The 16,621-nt window shown below is 37.2% G+C and overlaps 1 long non-coding RNA gene and 1 pseudogene across 1 annotated transcript in view; one reads left to right on the forward strand and one right to left on the reverse strand.

The window, feature by feature from the left end:
* The window catches only part of LOC121472116, a 39,635-nt gene extending 39,331 nt beyond the window's left edge, over positions 1–304 (reverse strand). The window contains exon 1 of the long non-coding RNA XR_005982778.1: positions 191–304. This is a non-coding gene — a long non-coding RNA (uncharacterized LOC121472116). The remainder of the gene's footprint in view (positions 1–190) is intronic.
* A 501-nt stretch (positions 305–805) lies between these two features.
* On the forward strand, positions 806–2,740 carry LOC121471718 (annotated as a pseudogene).
* Positions 2,741–16,621: the final 13,881 nt, after the last annotated feature.

Consider the following 16,621-nt stretch of genomic DNA (forward strand, 5'->3'; position numbering starts at 1 on the left):
GATAAACCCTCCCTGGAAACCCTTCCTGCATATGCCCAGTTTGTCTCCATAACTTGCTCATAACCCTTTCCTTCCATCGCTTCCTTCCCCCAACTTTGGATATATGGGTGCCATTTTTCAGGAAAAAAAAAATAATTCCATTGAAAAGCTGTTAGATCAGAAAGAAGATCTACAGAAACTGAATTCTTACCTTGGTTTAAAGCAAAGTTAGAGATTTTAATTAAGGATTCTCTCAGAGGTAGAGTGACAGAAATATGCAAGCGATCTCTAGGTTTTGCTAGCATGCATTTTCCTTAACAGCCAGACCTTCAACAACGACTGCCCTTAATTTTTAACTTATCTTGTTAGGGAAAATGGTTAATAGTTAATAGCAGGAGGGGGAAAAGTAGATTGATTCAAGTAATAACTCCTTGAAATTTAAAATTATCTTGAGAAGTGAAGAAATGTAGGAATTGAACGGCATTCAATTAAAAAAGTCTTTTTCTTAACGGTAGACATGAAAATGGCATAAAAATTTTAACAAAATGAAGATAAATACACAAGAGACTCCAGGGGCGCCTGGGTGGCTCTGTCCGTGTCCGTTAAGGGTCTACCTTTGGCTCAGGCCCTGATCTGAGGGCTCCTGGACTCACTGCTAGTGGAGACTATACTTCTCTCTCTCCCTTCCCTCTGCTCCTCTTCACACCTCCTGAGCACTCGCTCTCCCCCCCAACCCCCAAATAGATAAAATCCTTAAAAATAAATAAACAGGATCCTTCAAAATGACACTTCAGGAAATTTTCAAGCACTATTTAGGAGTAGAGCCATGAACTGTAATGTGAAAAGAGCCTCATCAACTTTTTCAATAGATTCAAACTAGAATTAGGGGATTTGGAAAGGAAAAAGTAAATGAAGCAATATATAGTTTAAATGGTTATAAATGTTTATAAGATTTTCCAGTTGTCTTTCTGTTACTGACTTTTTAATTTTTTATTTTTTAAAGATTTTATTTATTTATTCATGATAGACACAGAGAGAGAAAGAGGCAGAGACAGGCAGAAGCAGGCTCCATGCAGGGAGCCCGACGTGGGACTCGATCCCGGGTCTCCAGGATCACACCCCGGGCTGAAGGCAGTGCTAAACCGCTGCGCCACCCAGGGATCCCTGGGATTGTTTTCTTAATCTCTCTTTCTGTTACTTCATTATTGGTGTATAGAAATGAAACAAATCGCTCTTTATTGATTTTATATCCTACAATTCTACTGAATTCATTAATCAGTCTCACAGTTTTTTGGTGGAGCACTTATATACATAAAGCAACTACTAACAGACATAAAGGAAGAAATTGACAGTAATACAATAATAGTAGACATCTTAACACCCCGTTTATATCAATGGATATGCCCATACAGAAAATCAACAAGGAAACAGTGGAATAGAATGACACACTAGACCAAATGGACTTAACAGATATATTCAGAGCATTCCATTCAAAAGCAGCGGATTACACATTGTTTTCAAGTGTACATGAAACATTCTCCAGAGTAGATCATGTGTTAGGCCACATAACAAGTCTCAGTGAAGTCAAAACAATTGAAATCATAGCATGCATCTTTTCTAACTACAATAGTATGAAATAGTAATGAATCACAAAAAAAAAAAATCTGGAAAGAACCAATACACTGAGGCTAAATAATATAACACTAAAGAATGAGTGAATCTAGGGGTGCCTGGGTGGATTAGTTGGTTATGCATCTGCCTTCGCCTCAGGTCATGATCCCAGGTCCTCAGATTGAGCCCCACTTTTCCCTCTCCCTCTGCCCCTCCCCTCATTCATACTCTTTCTCTCTCAAATAAAATCTTTTTAAAAAATGAGTGAATCTAACCAATAAATCAAAGAGGAAATTAAAAAATACATGTGGAGAGGTGAAAATGAAAACACAATGGTCAAAATCTTTGGGATGCAGCAAAAGCAGAATTAAGTTGGAAGTCTATAGCCATACAGACTTCAGAAAAAAGAAAAATCTCAAGTAAGCAACCTAAACTTACACCTGAAGAATAGATGCAAAAAATTCTCTTCTCCAGTTATTGCAGCTCTAGTCACCGTGGCCAGCAAAGTATCCTATGACAATCTCTGTAAGGTGGTGCAGGAAGTCCTACATGGGAATTAGTGCATCGTGTTGGAAGTTTTTGGAGATGTTTGTGCTGAAGACTGACTAGAAGAAGAACTATGATCCACAGAAGGACAAACACTTCTCAGGCATTGTCAGGCAAGTCCTCTCCCCACCTCAAATTCCCCATATGTGTTCTGGGGGACCTGCAGCTCTGTGATGAGGTCAAGAATATGGCTTGGCTTATGTGGTCCATATGGATAATGGCCCACATGGACAGTGAGGTGCTCAAGAAACTCAACAAGAGTAAGAAATTGGTCAAGAAGCTGGTCAAGAAGTATGAGGCCTTTTTGACTTTAGAATCTCTGATCAAGCAGACCCCATGGATCTTGGGCCCAGGCCTGAATGAGGGGCTGGCAAATTCCTTCTTTGGTGACCCACAATGAGAACATGGTGGCCAAAGTCAAAGTGAAGCCTACAGTCAAATTCCCGGTGAAGAAGGTACAGTGTCTGGCCATATGAAGATGATAGATAATGAGCTTCTGTCCAACATCCACTTAGCTATTAGTTTCCTGATGTCATTGCTCATGAGGAATTGGCAAAATGCCCTAGCTTATACATTAGAGCACCCTGGGGAGCCTTCTTACTAGGGCGCAGCATAAGAAGTCCTAATGCTACCGTTTAAACAAATCCTCAACAAAATACTAGCAAACCAAATCCAATAATACATCAAAAAACTCATTCACCATGATCAAGTGGGATTTATTCAAGGGATGCACGGGTGGTTCAGTATTTGCAAATCAATTAGCACATACATCACGTTAACAAAAGAATGGATAAAAAACATATCTCAATAGATGCAGAAAAATCATTTGACAAAGTGCAACATCCATTCATGATAAAAGCTCTCAACAAGGTAGGTTTAGAGAGAACACACCTCAACATAATAAAGGCCAAATACGAAAAATCCACAGCAACCATTATACTCTGTAGTTACAACCTGAGAGCTTTTTCTTTAAGATCAGGAATAAGACGAGGATGTCCACTATCATGGCGTTTATTCAGTATAGAAGTCCCAGCCATAGCAATCAGATATGAAAAAAGCAAAAGGCATCCAAATTGGTATGTAAGAAGTAAGGCTTTCCCTATTTGCAGATGACATGCTACCATATGTTATGTTATTTTGGTGTGATGTGCTGTTATACGGAAGAGAGGGAGGACTGGATAATCTTGTCATTAAATCTCAGTCTTGGGATCCCTGGGTGGCTCAGTGGTTTAGCACCTGCCTTCAGCCCAGGACATGATCCTGGGGTCCTGGGATCGAGTCCCACGTCGGGTTCCCTGCATGGAGCCTGCTTCCCTCTGCCTGTGTCTCTGCCTCTCTCTCTCTCTTCTCTCTCTCTCTCAAGAATGAATAAATAAAATATTAAAAAAAAAAAAAACTCAGTCTTTTGGTGGGCCCATGCCTTGGAGACATAACCTTCACAAATGTTTCTCGACTGGTATAGCTTTCTTTCCTCCCAGGCTCCTCCCCTCCTTCCTGGCTCCAGAGTTCTAGTCAGTTTGCTTGAAGTCCTCACCCCTGCTGACTGATTTTTTTCCCTCTTCCGTGGGGCAGGAAGACAGGAGGCCTTAGAGTCTGAGAAATTCCTTTCCCTCAGTTGGGATACGGCTCAAAGTTTCGAGGCAGCTTCTCCTCTGTCACTGTCAGAGCTATGAAGAGAACTTTGAGAACCTGGTGGGGTTCTGCAGGGACAGACCAGAAATCTGTGTGTTTCCCCCAAGACTATAGACTTCAAAAGTTTGTCACTCACACTAGTCCTCATCGGGCTCCTGAAATTCATTGAAATTAGCATTTAAACGTTCCTACCAGTTTCTGCTCCAGGTATGTAGGTCTTGGTTATGCCTCCATGGATTTAACTGCTTTTCCAGATTTAAAGTGATTGTTTGCTGGGTGACCTTAGTTTTCTGATGGATACAAGAAGAGTCATTGATTTTTCAGTTTGTGGCTTTTTCCTGTTGTAGATAAGTAACAGCTTCTAAGTACTTTACATTTCAAAGTTGAAGACAGAGGCAGTCCCATCTGCTTATAAAATCTTTGTTGTTATATTTTTATACTAGTAATTGCCATCTTGTTCTTCTTTGTGACTTCATGATCTTAATTCATATTACTAATATCTTTCCTAATTACTAAATCTTCCCCTTCATTGTGAGTGGTTATTATTCCTTAGCTCTCTGTTCTATTTATTCTCTTTTTTTACAGTATGCAGATTTCTGTGTATTGTCACACTCCATAGCAGTGATATAAAACAGATGTGAAATTTTTTTTTTTTTCAGGAGCTTATTCTCCCTTTGATATCGCTTAGGGTGAAGCTGGGTAGATTTCTCAAGAGAGAATATTGCCCAGACCAGAATTTGTACCCTGACAAAAGTTGAAGAGTGGGGGAAGAATGCCATCAATAGCGAGACACTCACCTTACTACCACCCTGACATGCAGTTTCATCCTTCAGAGAACTCTGCAATTTCACTCTCAGAGTACTGTCTTAAACTTCAAAAACTTTAGGCTTATATAGCAATCCAGGGTGATAATCTCCTTTTACTTGAGTCTACCAATCTTGGGAATGTAAGGATGGAGGGAAGAAGATAGGAATTTTTAGGCTTATCTGATCTACCTGTATTCCCTCCCTGGCCAGATTTTGGTGCTGTCTTGATGTTACTCCAACAAAACCTGGGTGGCTTTGGCTATAATAACTGGTTTTTGTTATATAGTGACTGAAGGTCAAACGATAATATACCCCAGGTAATGGGAGAAAAAAATGAAAAATGCACAAAAACTGCATCTGACATATCCTCCATACTGCCCCTGCTTCAGACTGCACTTTCTTCCTCGCCAGAATGGTTTCTCAGAGTTTAGCATTAGTTTTTTAGAGTACTTCTCTCTCTTTTTCTTTTATATTGTTTCCAGAGTTAAGTTTAGGTTGGAAAGCCAACAACGTGGACTTTTTCCACATTTATTTCATGTACCAATATAAATTTGTTGATATGTAACCTAGATTCTTTGCCTAGACTGCCTCACAATGGATCTTTGCCTCTCGTACCTATGAATTGTTTATTCGAACTTTGCTACCTAAATAAAATGTTCTTAAGTAAGACAATTGTATGTTAAGGAGAAATTGGCTTATTGAAACAGTCATTTTCTGGCAAGTAGTCTACAGCTGAAGGTTTTATCAAATATTTATAGAATTTGTTTCAGTAATTCTAGGAAATGAATGAAGACAATATAAAAAAAATGATATGCAATGCATCTTAAAAACTGCTGTCGAAGGACCTTGCCTTCACTGTTGTGTAGCATTTTAGATCTAAATTTATTGTGTTCCATTGATCTATGTATCTCTGTGCCAGTACCACACTGTCTTGATCACTACAGCTTTGTAATACAGCTTAAAGCCAGGCATTGTGATGCCCCCAGCTTTGCTTTTGTATTTCAAGATTGCGTTGGCTATTTGGGGTCCTTTGTGGTTCCATAGAAATTTTAGGATTGTTTATTCCAGCTCTGTGAAAAATGTTGGCGGTATTTTGACAGGAATGGCGTTGAATGTGTAGATTGCCGTGAGTACTACAGACATTCTAACAGTATTTTTCTTCTAATCCATGAACACAGAATGTTTTCCCATTTCCTTCTGTCCCCTCATTTTCTTTCAGAAGTGTTCTGTAGTTTGCAGAGAACAGATCTTTTACCTCTTTGTTTAGGTTTATTCCTACGTATCTTAGTTTTTGGTGCCATTATGAATGGGATCCATTCCTTGATTTCACTTTCTGCTGTTTCATTATTGGTGTATAAAAAAGTAACAGATTTCTGTTTGTTGATTTTGGATCCTGCAACATAACTGAATAGGAAACACAGAAATGGACCCACAACTCTATGGTCAGCTAATCTTCAAGAAAGTGGGAAAGAACATCCAATGGAAAAAAAGTCTCTTCAACAAATGGTGTTGGGACAACTGGACAGCAACATGGCAAAAGATTGAAGCCACCACTTTCTTACACCATACGCAACAATAAAATCAAAATGGATGAAAGGCCTAAATGTGAAACAAGAAATCATCAAAATCCTAGAGGAGGACATAGGCAGAAACCTTTTTGACATTGGCCATACCAGCTTCTTACTAGATACGTCACCTCAGGGAAGAGAAAAAAAAGCAAAAATAAACTATTAAGACTCCATTAATATAAAAAGCTTCTGCACAGCAAAGTAACCAACCAATAAAACTAAAAGCCTTCAGAATGGGAGAAGATATTTGCAAATGACATATCTGATAAAGGGCTAGTATCCAAATCTATGAAGAACTCATCAAACTCAATAACCACCCACCCCCCAAAAAAATTATTCCAGTTAAGAAATGGGCAGAAGACATGAATAGGCATTTTTCCAGAGAAGACATCCAGATGGCTAACTGACACATGAAAAGCTGTCCAACATCACTTATCATCTGGGAAACACAAATGGAAACCATGATGAGATACCACCTCGCATCTGTCAGAATGGCTAAAATTAACAACACAGGAACCAACAGAAGATTTTCATGTTTGCTGTTGATCAGAAAATGCAGGTGTTCCAATTACTGTGGGGGCGTCACATCAAACCTGGAAATTCAATAATACTACAAAAATCCAGGGTTTTAAAAGATGTATATTACAGTATCTTAACACAACAGCTTTCTCATAACTTACAAAGGCCTCTCACCTATTTCTCAGACAAAGCAACTTGAGAAAATAAAGCCATTGCTAATTTTCCCTCATGACTCTCTCAGAAATGTTATAAAACGGTCCAATCTTCCACAAGTCTTTGACTTTATAAGTTCACCTATAAAAGATATGAATGAATATATTGATTTATGGTGGTGAGTTAGGCATTAATTAACCTAACTTTCTGGACTACAGATTGTCCCTGATAGTTTTTATTAGGTGAGTTTTACTAACACTGAAATGAAAATGCTTATAAAGTGCTAGATTTTTTTTTTTTTAGCTATTTAATAACATAGTTTCTGCTTTATATTTCTCTCCTTTGTAATTTTTTGTATTATAATGAGCAAATAGTAGGGGCACAGACAACACTATCTTAAACTCTAACTTCAGGGTCAAAAAGCACATAAATGTTATAAAAGGGAGATTTCTTGAAATTATCAAAAAATGATGACAGATAAGACAAGTGACATACGAATCAGGAAATCAAAAGCCTCCTTTGCAGTTTATTATTCAAATACAAAGTAATTTAAAATGTAAGTTACAAATTAAATGTCAGATGTATGATTTTGACATTTAAGCAAAAGAATTTCACCATAAGCAAAAATGTTATTGCTAATGAAAATATCACACTAAATATTTAATGTTTCTCTATTTAACCAAACTTCATGAAATTGTTGGATTTCAGATAATCCTGTTTCTTACATGGTTGAGAAAGAAAAAAAATGATATTAGATGTGGTTATAATATAGTACATTCACAAATATGTAGCATAATATTTTCACAAGATTTGCATCACAATTTGCATTTATATCCACGGTCATTTATTTTTTTCCAGTAGTTTTAAGCGCTTACTGTAGGGCAAGTACCGTGACAGATGCTGACGATACTGAAGTGTGAGAGCAGGGCTCTTGTCTCACGGGGCCGGAGACTGGATCTCGGGGACACAGGACAGCGAGCAGAGGGATGGAAGTCAACTCGGCGAGGTCACAGACGGGGCTCTCAGGAGTGAGGGGTCCCGACAGGTGGCCAACGTGCACCTCCACCCACAGGCTTTTCTTTGGAGCTGACAGGGAGCCTGGGGCCTTGTCGTTCTTGCGACTTTCTGTTTGAGTGAGGACGGTGATAACATCTTTAATGGCTTGCTTCTCCTTGGGGTCTGGCCTTTCTTCGTTGGTCACAAGGTGACGGCCATGAACCCCATCTGACGCCCAGAGCAGAGATGATTTATTCCTTTATTTCTGGTTTTGTTAAGCCTCAGCATTTCTGGGACTTTTTTAGAGCCTAATCACATAGTCCCCTACCTATTTCTTCCTACCGGGTTTCACCTGTCCCTTGCTCAGTGAGACCCTCCAGATGTGTCTCAGTGGGCCATATACTTGGGGGATGGTTGCCAGCGTGTATCTTGGGGGGTGAGCGACAAGGGAAGTTTCCAAAGGAATTTGTATATGTTAAAGTAGATCTACAGGATCCTGGGGGTCAGGATCGCCTTTGCCCTTAGCACAGTTCAGCTTCCAGGCAGTTGAGCCCCTAGAGGAAGGTCCCTCTGCCTGTTTTGAGGGCTTGTCAATGGGCTATAAGTAGTAAGGAGATTCAGTAATTTTTCTTCTGCCTTTGGCTCCCACATCAATACAAATATGAACAACCATTTGGTAAGTGTTATATTACTTGTATAAAACACCACATATGCACAGGTGACTGAGCAAGTTTTCTAGGGCTTTGCAGGAAGGCCTTGCTACTGGGAGTCATGTGACAAATCCAGCTGTACCCCCTAAAAGAATGGAAATATTGACAGTGCCAGAACTCATAATGGCCAAGTATCAGATGTTTGCTCTGTGGCCTGCACGGTGTCCATATAAAGAGAATTTATATGCAGCGTATCCCTTACTCCTCATGCTGTGAGGTAGTTACGATCATGATGGTCTTTTTAAAAATGAAGAAGATAACATTTTTATAGGTTAAATATTTGTTCAAGGTTATAAAGAGAGGTGGAGTCAGGACCTCCAGTCAGCTATTCTTTAGAGCTAGCTTGCCTTTTCAATGTTAACATCAAATTTTATACACTCAATTATCTACAGGAAGCTTCAGAATGCTGCTTTTGAAAGAATGTGCTAATAGTTATAAAAGAAGTCAATTGCTCTGAATTTCCTCCCAATCAAGGGGATAGTCTAAAATGAGAAGAGGTTTTTCTGCTGGATGCCAAACAAGATTAAAACCAATAACATCCTGACATAAAGCCCGGAAAAAAGATGGCACGGTGAGGATTGGGGGATAATGAAGGGATGTGGTGTGTGATTGGAAGGTTTCTTACACTGTCCAAAGTGAATCATTAAACAAAACAAAAGAATAACCTTTGCTAATTTAAAGGAAATTATTTTTCTAGGGCAGCATTTCTGCAACTGGTTTCCCAGAATATTCATCCACTGAGATAATGATTGGGAGTGTGAGAGGAAAAAGAAAGTGAATGTTTCTCTGGCAAAATGCATTTGGAAAATATGATGTACTCTTCGATATTCACAAATCCATTAGCATATTAGAGGTTCCAAGAATTTCAGGAGTTTGAAAACCTGCTCGACTTAGCTCAGTATTTATCATCCACTCAATGATTATTCAAATATTTAGTAGTATTAGTTTGCTGCAAGCCATGCTTTGGGAAATGTTGGTTTATAGATATATGAATAGGTTTAGGAATAAGAAACAAATACAGGGGCTCCCAGGTGGCTCGGCAGTTGAGGGTCTGCCTTTGGCTCAGGGGGTGACCCCAGGGTCCTGGGATCGAGTCCCGCATTGGGCTATCTGCATGGAGCCTGCTTCTCCTTCAGCCTGTGTCTCTGCCTCTCTCTGTGTCTCCCATGAATAAATAAATATTTTTTTAAATAAAGAAACAAATACAAATTTCAGATTCTTTTTTACATAAGGAAAAGTTTTAACTTACTTGCAGTTTCTTAATAAATGCAAGTTTTAAAGAGTATGCTTGAATTTTACATATTTTTCCTAATCTGCACATTAGGTAATAAATGCCTCTGAAGAGAGTAAGAGATCTAATAAAAATACATCAGCTTTAGAATAAACAAGGGGGATCCCTGGGTGGCGCAGCGGTTTGGCGCCTGCCTTTGGCCCAGGGCGCGATCCTGGAGACCCGGGATCGAATCCCACGTCAGGCTCCCGGTGCATGGAGCCTGCTTCTCCCTCTGCCTGTGTCTCTGGCTCTGTCTCTGCCTGTGTCTCTGGCTCTGTCTCTCCTTCTATCTCTCAAGAATAAATAAATAAAATCTTTAAAAAAAAATAGAATAAACAAGGGATCAATTATTAAATGTGCTCTGTTTTGTCCTGCTGCGGATAGACGTCTGGCTGGGACAACAATCTACACATATATTTGATTTACAACTCTGCACAACATTATACCATTTTATAATAAAGAATGGTAAATTTTATGACACTTTATTCTAAGTATATATTAATCTTTTACAGAAATTCAGAAATTCTCATTGATACGGATTCTGGGTTCCAGTGCATACTGGCATTACATGGTGATTATCTTCATTAGGAGCTCCTGTGGAAGGTTAATGAGCTTTCTCTTAAGAGGTGCTTCAGGGAAATTTTACTTTCTTCTCACAGCAGGTCACAAATGAACTGATAGTTAGATGTCTTAAAGTAAGTCAGCAAAAAAAAAAAAAAAAAAAGCATGACACATAAAAGAATTATTTTCAATAGTTTGAATTCAAATTAAAGTAAACCCTAAGTGAGTAGGCCTTTAGTATACACTTATTTTCCCCTCACTGATAAATATGCATCAGGAAACTCAGGTAGAGGATTATGATTTTAAAAACCAGGTGATTATATAAAGTCTTGGACTATTATTATTTTTCTGCTTTTTTTTTCTTTAGACTTTGGGAGCTCTCAATGGTTTTCTTTTCAACCGTGTAAATGACTTGACAGGATTTCTTGTGCTAAATAGTTATTCAAATACTGTTTTATACTATGTAAAAATGAGGGCAACAACATAATTTTCTTCCAGACTAACATAGGGCACAGAGAAAACATTTTAGAATATAACTTTACTTAATCAAACTTACTTATTTTAGTTTCTTAAAAGGAGTTTCTCTGGGTACACACATGTGTGTATATGTATTCTGTATATTTTTATTTTTTTAAAGATCTATTCATTTATTTTAGAGATGGAGCATGAGCAGGAGGGCCAGAGGGAGAGGGGGAGAGAGAGAGAATCTCCAGTAGACTCCATGCTGAGCACGGAGCCCAACTCTGGGCCTCGTCTCACGACCGTGAGCCCAAACCAAGAGTCAGACCCTTAACCAGCAGCACGACCGAGGCTCCCCATATATAAAATACATACAGTCATATTATGCAATATATACATATATTATATATGTAATATAATATACATATACATAATATTACATAATATGACTGTAAAATATTGCATAATATGACTGTAAAATGAGTATATTTGTATGTATAGATGTATATGTGAATATTTGTATATGTATAAGCAAATGCGTATCTTGGTTTAATGTTGTTTCTTAACACAGAACTATAGTTTGCCCATGTCATGGTGCTCAAGTTCACTGTGATGGTGAACAATCGTATGTCACCATTAAACTTCTCTCAAGGGTGTGCAATTAAAAATTATCAGTAAACATTCTCTTTATACTACTTTAATACAAAAGGGACCAAATGTAAACTCGCTGCATAGTTATCATAAATGCCATTTTCGTTGATGAATATTGACTCAAATCAAGTACATATTTTTATGAAGTACCTCATTTGATTTTACATTTAATTTCACATTATGTGGGATCATGTTACCACTTAATTGAAAACAAAATGAAACATTTTCGGGGTGCCTAAGTGTTGCAGTCGGATAAGCGTCTGACTCTGGGTTCTGGCTCAGGTCCGGATCTCAGGGTTGTCAGATTGAAGCCTGCTGAGCCTGAAGTCTGCTTAAGTTTCTCTCTCTGCCCCTCTCATGGCACTGTCTCTCTTAAATAAATAAATAAATGAATAAACAAACAAACAAATAAATAAATAAATAATCTTTCTTTTAAACCAATATTTTTAATAATTTCTAAAGAAAAGGTTATTTGGGATTTTATAAAGCAAAATGTTCATTAAAGATTATGTAGATTTCAATAGAACAAATTAAATTTTCTCCAGTATATTTTTTGTTAAAAGTAATATGTTACATACTGAAGGGGTGAGTGAAATAAGTCATTCATTAATATCTTTAATCAAAGACTTCATTGACTAGCAGTGAAATAAGTATATGTATAAACAGATAAAACATGCAAAAATGAAATTCTCACTGAAAATTCATAATACCCGAAATGTGTAGGATATAATAAAAATTATTTCATATTTCAATTTTTGTGCGTTTTGTTTTTTATGTATTTTGTATACACCATGCATAATATATGTCATATATAATATGTTTTTAAAAAATATCAAGAATTGGGAAAAACATCTTGAATAAGAAAAAATAATCAACTCATACTAATACCATAATTAATTAGATGTTAGAATTACCCATCAAGATTTTTAAAGTATTCCTCAGGCTTTGTTTATAATTATTTATTACTTCAACAAATAATTACAAGTTTTCTTAGAACAAATGAATAAAAGAAAATCTCAACAACAAGAAGGAAATTATATAAAAGAAGCCAAATGGCAACTATAACTGAAAAGCAAAATAATAAGAAAAAAAACCCTGCTGGATGGGCTCAATAGTAGAGTGGAGACAACAGAGGATGAGTAAGTGAACTTGAGGACAGATCGATAGTTTATTTAATCTGAACAACAGAGAGCTTAATGATTGGAAGAAGTGAAAGAGCCTCTGGGACTTGTAAGATAATAATAATAATAATAGATTGATCATTTAATTATCAGAATCCCTAAGGTAGGAGTAAGAGGTTGGGGCTGAACAAATAAATAATGACGCACGTTACCAAATCTGGAAGAAGACATAAACCTGTAGATTCAAGAAATCCAGAGAAATTTAAATAGAGTGAATCCAAAGAAATACTCATGAAGATGTATCCTAATTAACTCACGAATACTGAAGACAAAACATTTTAAAAACAGCCGGAGAAAACGACACATGTGGAGGAACATCAACTGAAATAAGAGTATTTTTCTTAGGGAACCCTCTTACACTGTTGGTGGGAATGTGACCTGGTGCAGCCACTCTGGAAAACTGTGTGGAGGTTCCTCAAAGAGTTAAAAATAGACCTGCCCTACGACCCAGCAATTGCACTGTTGGGGATTTACCCCAAAGATTCAGATGCAATGAAACGTCGGGACACCTGCACCCCGATGTTTCTATCAGCAATGGCCACAATAGCCAAACTGTGGAAGGAGCCTCGGTGTCCATCGAAAGATGATGGATAAAGAAGCTGTGGTCTATGTATACAATGGAATATTACTCAGCAATTAGAAATGACAAATACCCACCATTTGCTTCAACGTGGATGGAACTGGAGGGTATTATGCTGAGTGAAATAAGTCAATTGGAGAGGGACAAACAGTGTATGTTCTCATTCATTTGGGGAATATGAATAATGGTGAAAGGGAATATAAAGGAAGGGAAAAGAAATGTTGGGAAATATCAGGAAGGGAGACAGAACATAAAGACTCCTAACTCGGGGAAACGAACTAGGGGTGGTGGAAGGGGAGGAGGGCGGGTGTTGGAGGGGAAGGGGTGACGGGCACTGAGGTGGACACTTGACGGGATGAGCACTGGGTGTTTTTCTGTATGTTGGTAAATTGAACACCAATAAAAATTAATTAAAAAAAAAAAAAGAGTATTTTTCTTATCTGAAATCGTGGTGGCCAGAAAGAAGTGGCCAACGTTTTAAGTGCGGAAAGAGAAGAACTGGCAAAATGGCATCACGTATCCAGAGAATAGTCTATAGCAAGATACGGGGAAGCAAGGAAAACCACGAGAAGGCTGTTACGATGACACAGGACAGAAGTGATGGTAAACCTAGAAGTCAGGGCTCTTATTGTTTCTAGACGACTGTTGCTTTTACTCTGAATTAAGTTTTATATTTTATTTATTAGAATTCATTAGGGAATACACATGAATTTGTATTTATTATTGTTTTATTTATTATTATTTTTTAAAGATTTTATTTATTTATTCATGAGAGACCCAGAGAGAGGGGCAGAGACACAGGTGAGGGAGAAGCAGGCTCCCTGCAGGGGGGCTGATGCAGGACTCGAACCCAGGACCCTGGGGGCACACCCTGGGCTGAAGGCAGGCGCTCGACTGCTGAGCCACCCAGGTGTCCCTATTATTAATGTTTTAACTTTAAACACAATTAAGGAAAAACAGAGCAGAAATAGTGGCAAAAATTTGTGACATATTTTTATTTTTATATTTTTTAAGATTTTTAAAAATCTTAGAGTTTATTTATTTTTTGAGAAAGAGAGAGCACAAGCAGAGAAGGGGCAGAGCGAGAGGGAGAGGCAGGCTCCTGGCTGAGCATGACCGACCCTGGGATCATGACCTAAGTCAAGGCAGACACTTAATCACCTGAGCCACCCGGGTTCCCCTGTGTTTTTGAAATAAAGAACATAATTTAAGATTAAAAGGATTTTCCTAGAAGCTAAATAATGGCACAGGAAAAAAGTCATTATGTTAAAATTGGAGGTAATAGGAAAATACTCCGTACCTCATGTATTTAGGGATGGCAGTGCTACAATTGGGATTTTTCCTAATCAATGTAAAAATATTTGTTTTGAATTAGCAATTACTTTTTAATTGCACCTAAAAGGAGAAATGTATTGATGTTAAGTGCTCCCATGATTAAAAATAAAGACTGAATTTATGAATCAGTTTTTTTGTTCTGTAAATTAATAAAGAAGCATAGCCTCCATGTGGATACAACAATATAAAATGTTGTCAGGATTGTGTATGACTTATTTTAAAGATGAAAAAGGAGTAATTTGATTCAGTTTTTAAATGAGTAAGATATATTCAGTCTTATGTGATTAAGCTAATTTTGCAGAACATCGTGCTTTAATTTATCAGTTTAAGCTCTTAGTTAATTTCTGCTTTTGATTTTTCTAAGAAAATATACATGTATTCTGAGTCTTTAAAAATTGGAGAATTATAATGACTGGAGGAAGATTTACATGTTTAGATCACAGAATTGTATAACATTCTGACAGGTAGGAGTGTGTTGACCCATTGAGACTAAATCTTCATTTTCAGGGAAGTTAACAAAGAAGGAAAACTGTCTAGACCATTTCCTTAGACTTTGAGGGATGCATTTTTGTAAGGATATTTATGATAAAAAGTTTTTAGAAGCTTATTATTAGGCTAGTTGATAAAAAAGAATAAACACCAGTAAGCCTTTGACTCTGCCTCATGTTTTAACTCAGTGACAAGTAAGTGTTTATCATTTCTTTTAATATATAACCATCTCAAAAAAGTATATATAATCTGTAAAGTTTACCATATTAAATGATCTTTATAGCATGCTGATGGAGTTTAGATTGAAATGTTTTCTAAAATAATTGAGGTGCATTATAAGTAATCGACACAGTCAATGATACATATACTAGATGGACGCCATCTATTTCCTAAATATTTTACAACTTTTAAACAAATTTAAAGAAGGATCAATACTAGGTCAGAGCTCTAATGAGATATATATATATGTGTGTGTGTGTGTGCTTTATTCACATGGTTATTTCCTTTAGTCATTTAATTTTTTCTTTCTTTCCTGGATTCTGAAAATCTTTGATGGGACTTTCACATTGATACATGAGTTAGGAATTATCTCTAGTTGGAAGTCTTGAAACCGCTGACTGATTACACAAAGAGTTTAGCACTGATACACTAACAACCACTTTCAGGTCTTTGCTTCCTTTCATTACTGTAAAACCCAAAGTTTGTATTCAAACAAATGCCTTTTAAAAGTTGCTCTGCATTTATACATTTGAAATTTATATATTTTAATTACAATGAGCACATTTTGGAAGTATATGAAGAAATATTTAGTTAGGTGTGCAATTCACTAGGCATCTGTCTAATTCCAATAAAGCCCCGCAGTAATACACTTTATGATAATCCAACTTTGTTGTAAGAGTTGGCTTTTGGCTTTTGGTCTTTATCAGTTCATTAGTCAAATGGGGACAGACTAGGGTAGTTTGGGATTGGGGATTAACTCATTCATGTAAATGCATCACTATCTTCACTCTTTGCTTCTTATGAGAGTATATACTGAATGAAAAATGAGAGTTATTCATTAATAATACAACGTTGTGTTTCAGGCAGTGCAATATGTTATCACACTATAGTTCTTTTAGTTCTTTTTCTTTAAATGTTTATTTTAGAGAGAGAGAGAGTGCTCAGGAGGGTGGGGAGAGGGGGAGGAAGGCAGACAGGTAGAGGGAGAGAGAGAGAATCTGAAGCAGATTCTGTGCGGCACTGAGCCAGACCCCGAGGTGGGACTCGATCTCGCAACACTGAGATCACAACCTGAGCCCAAACCAAGAGTCAGATGCTTAACTGACTGAGACACCCAGGTGCCCCCTTTTAGTACTTTTTATATGACTCTATTTTCTCTGAGAATAGAATACTTTATAAACTGATTTTTAATTATTGGTTATCCTATATAAAAACTGAGTCCCAGAATCCCAAAGTATTAAGAATAAAGAGATGATATTCTAAACTTACTTAAAAAAATGTCCACTGATACACTTGTTTCATTTAATTATAAGTGCAACAAAGAACTTGTTGATATGATCTTATTATGTTTAT

This window comes from Vulpes lagopus, chromosome 11, assembly GCF_018345385.1.
Source record: "Vulpes lagopus strain Blue_001 chromosome 11, ASM1834538v1, whole genome shotgun sequence".
Lineage (NCBI taxonomy): Eukaryota > Metazoa > Chordata > Mammalia > Carnivora > Canidae > Vulpes > Vulpes lagopus.